A 7500-nucleotide genomic window follows, 5' to 3' on the forward strand; every position below is an offset into this window, starting at 1 on the left:
GTCAGAGCGGGTCTTGAAACCGGGATCTCCGGACCTCAAGGCAAGCGCCTTAACCCTTTGATTACTATCTGGAGCTTTATCCACGGTCCCATCTACCCCTTGTGACGTCATCACTTTTAACGGTCAGGAACAGCTTTGTCCACTAACTTGTGCAGGGAAAGAGATCTTCAAAACTATACCAGAATGAGCACAATTCAGTCAAGGAAACTGGAGAAAAACGGCCAAAAAAAAACCATGTAACACTGACCTGAAAATCTCCATGAAAAGCTTGCTCCATTACCCACCTACCTTTCTGAGCACCTAATTCTAAGATGATGAAAGGTTTCTCAGAAAACTCTTCCCACCAAAATAAAGCCTACCAAATGCCCAGCAAGTTCAAAAAAAAAATGAGGCAAAGAAAGCGCAAAGAGAGGGAAGGAGAGAGGAGCGAAAAAAAGTGAAAGTCGAAAGTGTTGTACTTTTAAACTTCGAAATTACTGCGCATGCCCGAAACTTTGCAAGCGCTTATTTTGCACCTGGCTGAAAAGGCCGCGGAGTGTACAACCTGGAAACGGGTTTGTAGGGAGATTTAGCTCTTAAACCCTCAACTAGCTTCAAAACGTAATTTTCGGCCAAATCTCTAGTAGCCAAAGGTTACGAACTATGGGCCACACTGCCTCCAAATTGCGTAACTGATACATAAGAAACAATCAAGTGAAGCTATGATCTTCGCAGTGAATGAACGCAATTTTAGCAATTGCGTAGAGAAGTCTGAAAAATTCAGGGCTTCAATGAGGTTTGAACTCGCGATACCGGTGCGACGCTCTAAACCAACTGAGCTATGAAGCCACTGATGTTGGGAGCTGGTCATTCGTGGGTTCACACAGCTTCTAAAGCCTGGTTTTCACTAGCGACGCAAGCACACGCACAAGCATAAGCATCTTTTGCTAGTGAAAACGAACGTCGACATAAGCATCAAAATCAACCACAGCAACCGCCATTTTGTTCAAATGTTCAGACGCAAGGAATCTACAACGAGTGCTTTAATTGGCCAGACGCAACAAAATTCGTTGCGCTTATGCTGCGTTTCGTTTTCACACGACGCAAACGAACGCAAGCATAATATAAGCGCAAGCACAAGAAAAAGGACAAATTTTGATTCTTGTGCTTATATGCTTGCGTCAAACCCGTTTTCACGGTGAAATATGCGCTCTTATGCTTTGCGATTGTGCTTGCTCGTGAAAAGCAGGCTTAATTGCGTTCTTAACTGCGAGGATCAAAGCTTCACTTGATTTCATATCCGCCGTTCATAGAAGATTCCTTTCATATATCATTTCATTCATACGAAACAACAGTGTGAAAAGAAGAGGAACAAAAGATTATCACATTAAGTAACTCAGTAACAAATCTTGCTACGAACCGTAATGAATTGCTTTCTAACTGCACGCTGTTAGGATGGAAAGCAGTTAAACCTGTTAATAATTGTTTATTTCTTGTTCTAAATTTGAAATTGTCTATTAAATAAAGAAGAAAAAACCTTGAATTTTAAAAAAATAGGTCATTTTATTTCTGGAAGAGCGTGGGCCGAAGAAAGCACCTTCATAAACCCGTGATTGCATCTTACGCGCTCGTGACTCCAATTTTTTTCCTACACAAGCTTAAACGTATCTCTCCACGATCGAGCCATTTAATTATAAGGGTTTCCTTAAAAGGAAGGGTCCAGTTATATTAATTGCGATTTCTGCGCGGATAATCATTTGATTTGTTCCTCGTAAATCTAAAATACACCAAATGTCGACAGATCATAAATCCGCGGCCATGCTTTTCCTCGATCCTTTTCTCGAACTCAACTGTCTTGTTCTTAATGTGCAGAAGTATAGGTTATTACAACAGAACGAGACATGTAACTAGAACAAGTTGACTGACGCCAATTAAGAAATCAATTCCTTTTAACTCTTTAAGTCCTTTCACAGTCATTAAAATTCCGTCAGATTTTTTACTTTTCCCGCGTACAACTCAGTGCGGTGGTTGTCAACCACATTACAATACTGGAAATATTTTTGTTTAGAAACTTTCGTGTTTTCGTGTAAAACTCCGCCATTGTTGACAATCGTATTTTGCGCCCTCCAAAACCACTTTCCTGTCCTCTTTCTACGGTCGTTTTTACGAGCCAAATCAGAGCATGATTCGACCAGTGGTTCGTATCCTTGATGCTTACCCAAAAGGGATCGCACCTCTGGGAACGAGAATACATTCTTTCCGAAAGAAAAAAACCTTAAAAAGATTGAATCGCGGGTTAGGGTTTAATTTTTTTATCAGAATCCTTTATCATCTGCGTTGAACCGTCGAAAACTTTTTTATGCGCAAAATTCATCCAATGCTTTTTAAATTTTTCTATTCATGAGACATTGTCCCCTGTTTTCATATGTAATCCCATGTCGCGAAGCAACGAGGGCTATTTGGAGAACTTTGCATGCACAAGGGCAGGATTGTCGATTACAGGTTTTTCACATAAAGGCACAAATTATATAGGTGCTGCTCGGTTATTACCGTGGCCAAATGAAATCAACTAACGCGCTTTCATTCGTCTTGACGTTCATGTAATAAATCGATGGCGTCAACAGAAATACGGTTTAAAATGTATTTTATAACCGTGGACAAAAAGCAGTTTAGTTCAGAGTCAAAATCTGGAAGAGAGTTTATTCTGTGGAATAAACAACTGTTAATCACCAATTCACCATTTATCACGCGGCGGCCATTTTGGAGGTCCGTGGGGAATAAAGGCTATTGGTTTTGCATTGTCTTTGCCCGTGCCAGCCTCACACTGAATGAGAGGGTTTCGACGGGCCAAAATCTTTTGTTTGGGACATTTGAAGTGATATGGGTCTATTAGAGTCAAAGTAATCATGCTCTATAGATTACCAAAAGTGCATCTCGTGATTAAGATAAAAATGCCCTCCGTCCTCAGCCAATCATGTGGGCATTCAAGCAAATCGGCCCCGTATCTGTGATAAACGGTGAAATAAGCAGGCACTCCGTTGGTGTGGCTTCTAACCATCATCATCATTATCATCATATATTGATTTACCCTCGAATGTTAGAGTCAGCTTGCTGTATCTAGTATCTCCAAGCGTTTTGCGCTACACAACCATGAAATATCACAGAGGAGACAGACCCAAAAACACCGCGAACTCTCTGTCTTACTCTTTGCCAATATGTGTGTGTGGGCTCTTTCACGTGCCACAAGTTATGAACAATGTACCAAAGAGGATTGTGAGACTGGCACAATCCGAGACTAGAGAGGTCTATTCAGTTGCAGATGTCGTTGGAAGACCTTGGGTGTTTGGTAGTTATGCCCGGAGTTTTTTTTGTTTTTCAAATTCTATCCTGGTCCCTCCCCCCCCCCCCCCCGTCCGGTGCAACAGTAGTCATATGCTGAAACCCAACGGAGCCAACAGGTCACCACGACTAACTCGCGATTTATAAATAAAGTTTCCCCTGCCCCCCCCCCCAATGGAAAAGGACATCCAAGGGGAAACCAAAACTCCATATAGAAGATTGCCTAACAGCGGCTTTATGGATTATATCAACTTTTTATGCACCTATCATCCGCCATGTTAGCATTAGCAGTGAGCAGGCGCCGTAAGGATCAAATCGCCAATTTTTGGTGATAAGAACCCTAAGGCGCATGTTCTCTTACATAGAGTTTCCCAGAACCTTGCGTCAATGCGGGGCTCCGGTGACGAGAATGCAACATGGCGGACTCGTCAGGAATTGTTATGTTAATCCTTTTCCATCCTGCTTCTGCTGATACGAACTGCTTTGCATATTATTCTATATTATATTATAATAAAGTTTCGATATAACGCGCACTCTGAATGGTTAAAACATTGTGCCTTATGGGGGTACAGATGCACAGCTGACTCCACTCGTAGGATTTGGAAAATAAAATTTTAGCCGAATGCGTGCAGAAATTAAGAGATTATTCATTTTAAAACAAATATAGAAGCTCGCCTGTGATCTGTTCCGTTGTAAAGCACTCAGGAAGCGAATAGAGCACTCAAGAAATAGGGAATGCGCTCGCGGACTACATCTCGAGTTTCCTATACACTTCAAGTCTTTCGTGCTCTAGCCGCTTCCTGCGTGCTTTACAACAGGACGGATCACATGCGAGGCATCTTAATTTGTTAATTCTATTAGTCTTATGCCCCTCTAGAAGGGGCAATGTCTTGACTTTGCTTGTTCTGTGGCCCCATCTATCAGAAGAAAATTGAGATATTTGGCTGAGCCCTTTGCTAAGTCCCCTCCCTTGCCAGGGGTCCCCCCAGGAGATGTCTGATGATATGTGCATTGGCGTTAAACTTTATAGCATTAAATTGTACCCTAAATCGTTTCTTAATGTTGTAATTTTGTTTTTCAAAAGCAAGAGAAATTTCAGCCTTATGTCATGATCATTTGCACTCGATGGTGTCAAACGCTGAGACCCGTCTGTAAAAAGTCATGACTTTGTACACCGTCCGTACAATAGCAACAGCGATCAGTTTCTTTGAGGATAACATATTTTTCCCTAGCTCGATATCTGCTTCTTTCTAAATTAGATTTTTGTTACTGTAAATGGTAAGAATAGTGTGAATAACGAAGTTAAATTGAATCGACATAGACCTTATTCATAAATGGCGGTCAATTTATAATTCTTTTGTCGAAGTGCAAATTAGCCTACCAAGCCTCGATACCATACAGTGAATTGAAAAGATTTCTTGCGCTAAAATGAGGCTTGGTAGGCTAATTTGCACGTGGACAAAAGAACTATAAATGTGACCGCCATTTATGAATACGGTCTATAAATGCAAATAAATCCGAAAAAAACGACGACTAGTATTACTCTCGTTTGCGGCCCCTCACCAGTCTACGTCTTCCCTCATGGACAGAGTTGCAAACATGACGTCCTCTCCCTTCTCTCAAGTCCGCTGGTCAGAATTGCACTACCATTGCGAAGAGGGGAGTGAAGATTCGAGCTGTTGTGAGCGAAAGCTATCTTACAGAAGGTAAGAAAGTTTCTTACTGCATTTCAAGTTAGAGATCGCGGTCTCTTCGAAGGTGTTGTATTGTTAAATCTTTGTTTGCCTGCCTCCTCCTTCTCGGAAATGATCATGGCAATGTCTAGATATCTGGCAGCCGGAAATCATTCGGGCGCAACTCTTTTAGAACGAGTAATAATCGAGTATTTTAAATGTGTTCTTTTCTTTCGTTGTGTTCGTTCAGGCGCAACTCCTTTGAGTGCTAATCGAGAGTTACTGTGGTCTGCGTTGCTTTTTATAAATAGACTGTCGGTATAAATGGAGGAATGTGGACTGCGGACCCGGACTGCGGACCGGGTATAAAATGAGGACCATGTATGAAACTCAGACTGTGGACTTGATATGAAACAAGTACTGAGTTTTAAAAAGCGGAGTATAGAACAAAACTAGGATTGTACTGGCCCAGATACAGATTTTTAAAGGCCTTGAGTACTCATATTCTGTGTCAAAATATTGTCACATACACAGAAATGCTCAGTTACAACATCAACTAGGCTAGAGAAAGTAAGAGTAGAGTTTTTATCTCAAAATTGTACTTTACTCCACGAATTTGAAAGGAAAGGAAAGGAAAGAGATTGAAGTTTAGGTGTTTAGCCGTTCTCTCTTCTTCATTATGCATCCAGGACAAATTAATTATGCATTCGTGCTATTATTTTGGAGAACAATTTACATATGCCCAAGGGTATCGAATATAAACATGTCTAATTTCTACTTACGGGATGAACAAAATTGGATCTCGTATTCTTTCTCTCTCTCCCTCTCTGTGTTTTTCTCTCTCTCTTTCTTTTCTTTGCCCTCTTCTCTCATTGCTCTTCGCCCACACTTAAAGTGATTCACTCACACAGCTTATGAAGGAAAGAAATCCATTGAAATATAGCATTAAATCTTTGTGGGGCAGTTTTCTTCTTCTCGGAAATGATCATGCTTTGTCTAGATGTGTCTGGCATCTGGACAGGATTTTGAAAATACTACATGTCCTGCAATCCGATCGATAATTTCTCAATTTCGTGTCAGTATTCATGGAACATTCCACGTATGCAATGCTGTCTTTGTTTAGACCTCTAAGAAGTTGTCTGATTATAACCGTCAATTTGTTGAATCCATTTCTGTGTCCGCTCGGTACTCCATGCAAAACTCGCCATCATCACCACAGGTGCCCCAAGCTCAGTGCGAGCATGACCGAGAAAAATATAAGGATTTGTATGGGAATCCCGATAAAAAGCTTAAGAAGATAATTATGTGAAAAAATTCTCAATTGAAAAGCCTAATCTTATTGCCATTGTGCATAGCTTCCTTCCTGTGTGGTTATTTTCCAGATCCGACACGATTTGAGCCATTTCTCAATTTCGTGGTTGTCAACGGTTATAATAAAATCCCAAGGCTGGAGACTTAATTCTCAGGTGCCACTAATTTGAGTCAAATATTCCTGGCTAAAATGTTCCCACAGTCACAATTCCATATCACAATGAATTGACAAAGATTGAACTTTCATCTCAACCCACCATCAACGCAATAGCAGTCCTGCGAGCGACCTCAGGTGGTAATATTGCAGGAAAACAGCTTTCGAAAGGTACGCTTCCACACCACAGTGGTGGCCACGGCTTTGATCGTTGCTAACGAACTGAGCCTTACCGAGGTGGCAGACCGTAGTTTTGTCAACCGCAAATATCTTTATTCCCCTGGGTCCAGACATGACAGCAAATGATTTAAAATTGAACGACACTTACCTGGAAGTGGAAGTTCAATGATAATTCTACCAATCTGTTGAGATTACATGAGATATGCGCTGCGCATGTATCGATCACCTTCCAATGCCTGATGTGCCAACTGCCTAAAACCTAAAACCTCAATGCAGGGTCGACTTCCCCTCTGGGAAGGAAGGGATGGGCATGTAATCTCATGGTCACTCAACAGATCGGTAGAATTATCATCGAACTTCCACTTCCAGGTGAGTGTCGTTCAATTTTAAATTCTACCTCACTGTCACATGACCTGAGATTCCATGAGACTTCAAAGCCAAAGTTGGCACATCAGGGAAAACAAAAGTATGTGCCAAATGGCAACTAACAAACACAATAGATAGATTTCAACCCATTTATTACAAGGTTATCAAAAGGAAACATTACAGGGTCAAAATAGCTTCCTGAAACTGAGAGGCACTACTCTCTGAAGTGTCAAAATTCTTGTCATAATAAATGGCAAAACCCAGCTTTGCTGAGAATCTCTTGAATAGGAACCTTAGGGCAGCAGACACTGAAGCTGCCCTGGTACTATGTGCTTTATAAACATCTAAATTAATTCCAGACATTTGCATGAGTAAAGGCCTTAAGAACCAGAGGTTTTACTTGTGTCCTTGGATTAGACTGCTTGAGGGGCTTACTAAATGTAAACACAATACTTGAGTCATAAGTAGACATAAGACTAAAATCCAACAGATGTAAAT

At 41.1% G+C, this 7500-nt stretch overlaps 1 protein-coding gene across 2 annotated transcripts in view; it reads left to right on the forward strand.

Annotated features, from left to right (window-relative positions):
- Positions 1–7500, forward strand: part of LOC138043713 (zinc finger protein 709-like) — a 42095-nt gene that overhangs the window by 19837 nt on the left and 14758 nt on the right. Inside the window, exon 1 of one of the 2 annotated variants that reach the window (XM_068890120.1) lies at positions 4918–5024. The exons of the other annotated variant lie outside the window; for it this stretch is intronic. The gene's annotated coding sequence lies outside the window, so the exon portion shown is untranslated. Of the gene's footprint in view, positions 1–4917; positions 5025–7500 lie in introns of those variants that run through there. 2 annotated transcript variants of the gene reach the window in all.

This window comes from Montipora capricornis, chromosome 3 (assembly GCF_036669925.1).
Source record: "Montipora capricornis isolate CH-2021 chromosome 3, ASM3666992v2, whole genome shotgun sequence".
NCBI classification, from domain to species: Eukaryota; Metazoa; Cnidaria; class Anthozoa; order Scleractinia; family Acroporidae; genus Montipora; species Montipora capricornis.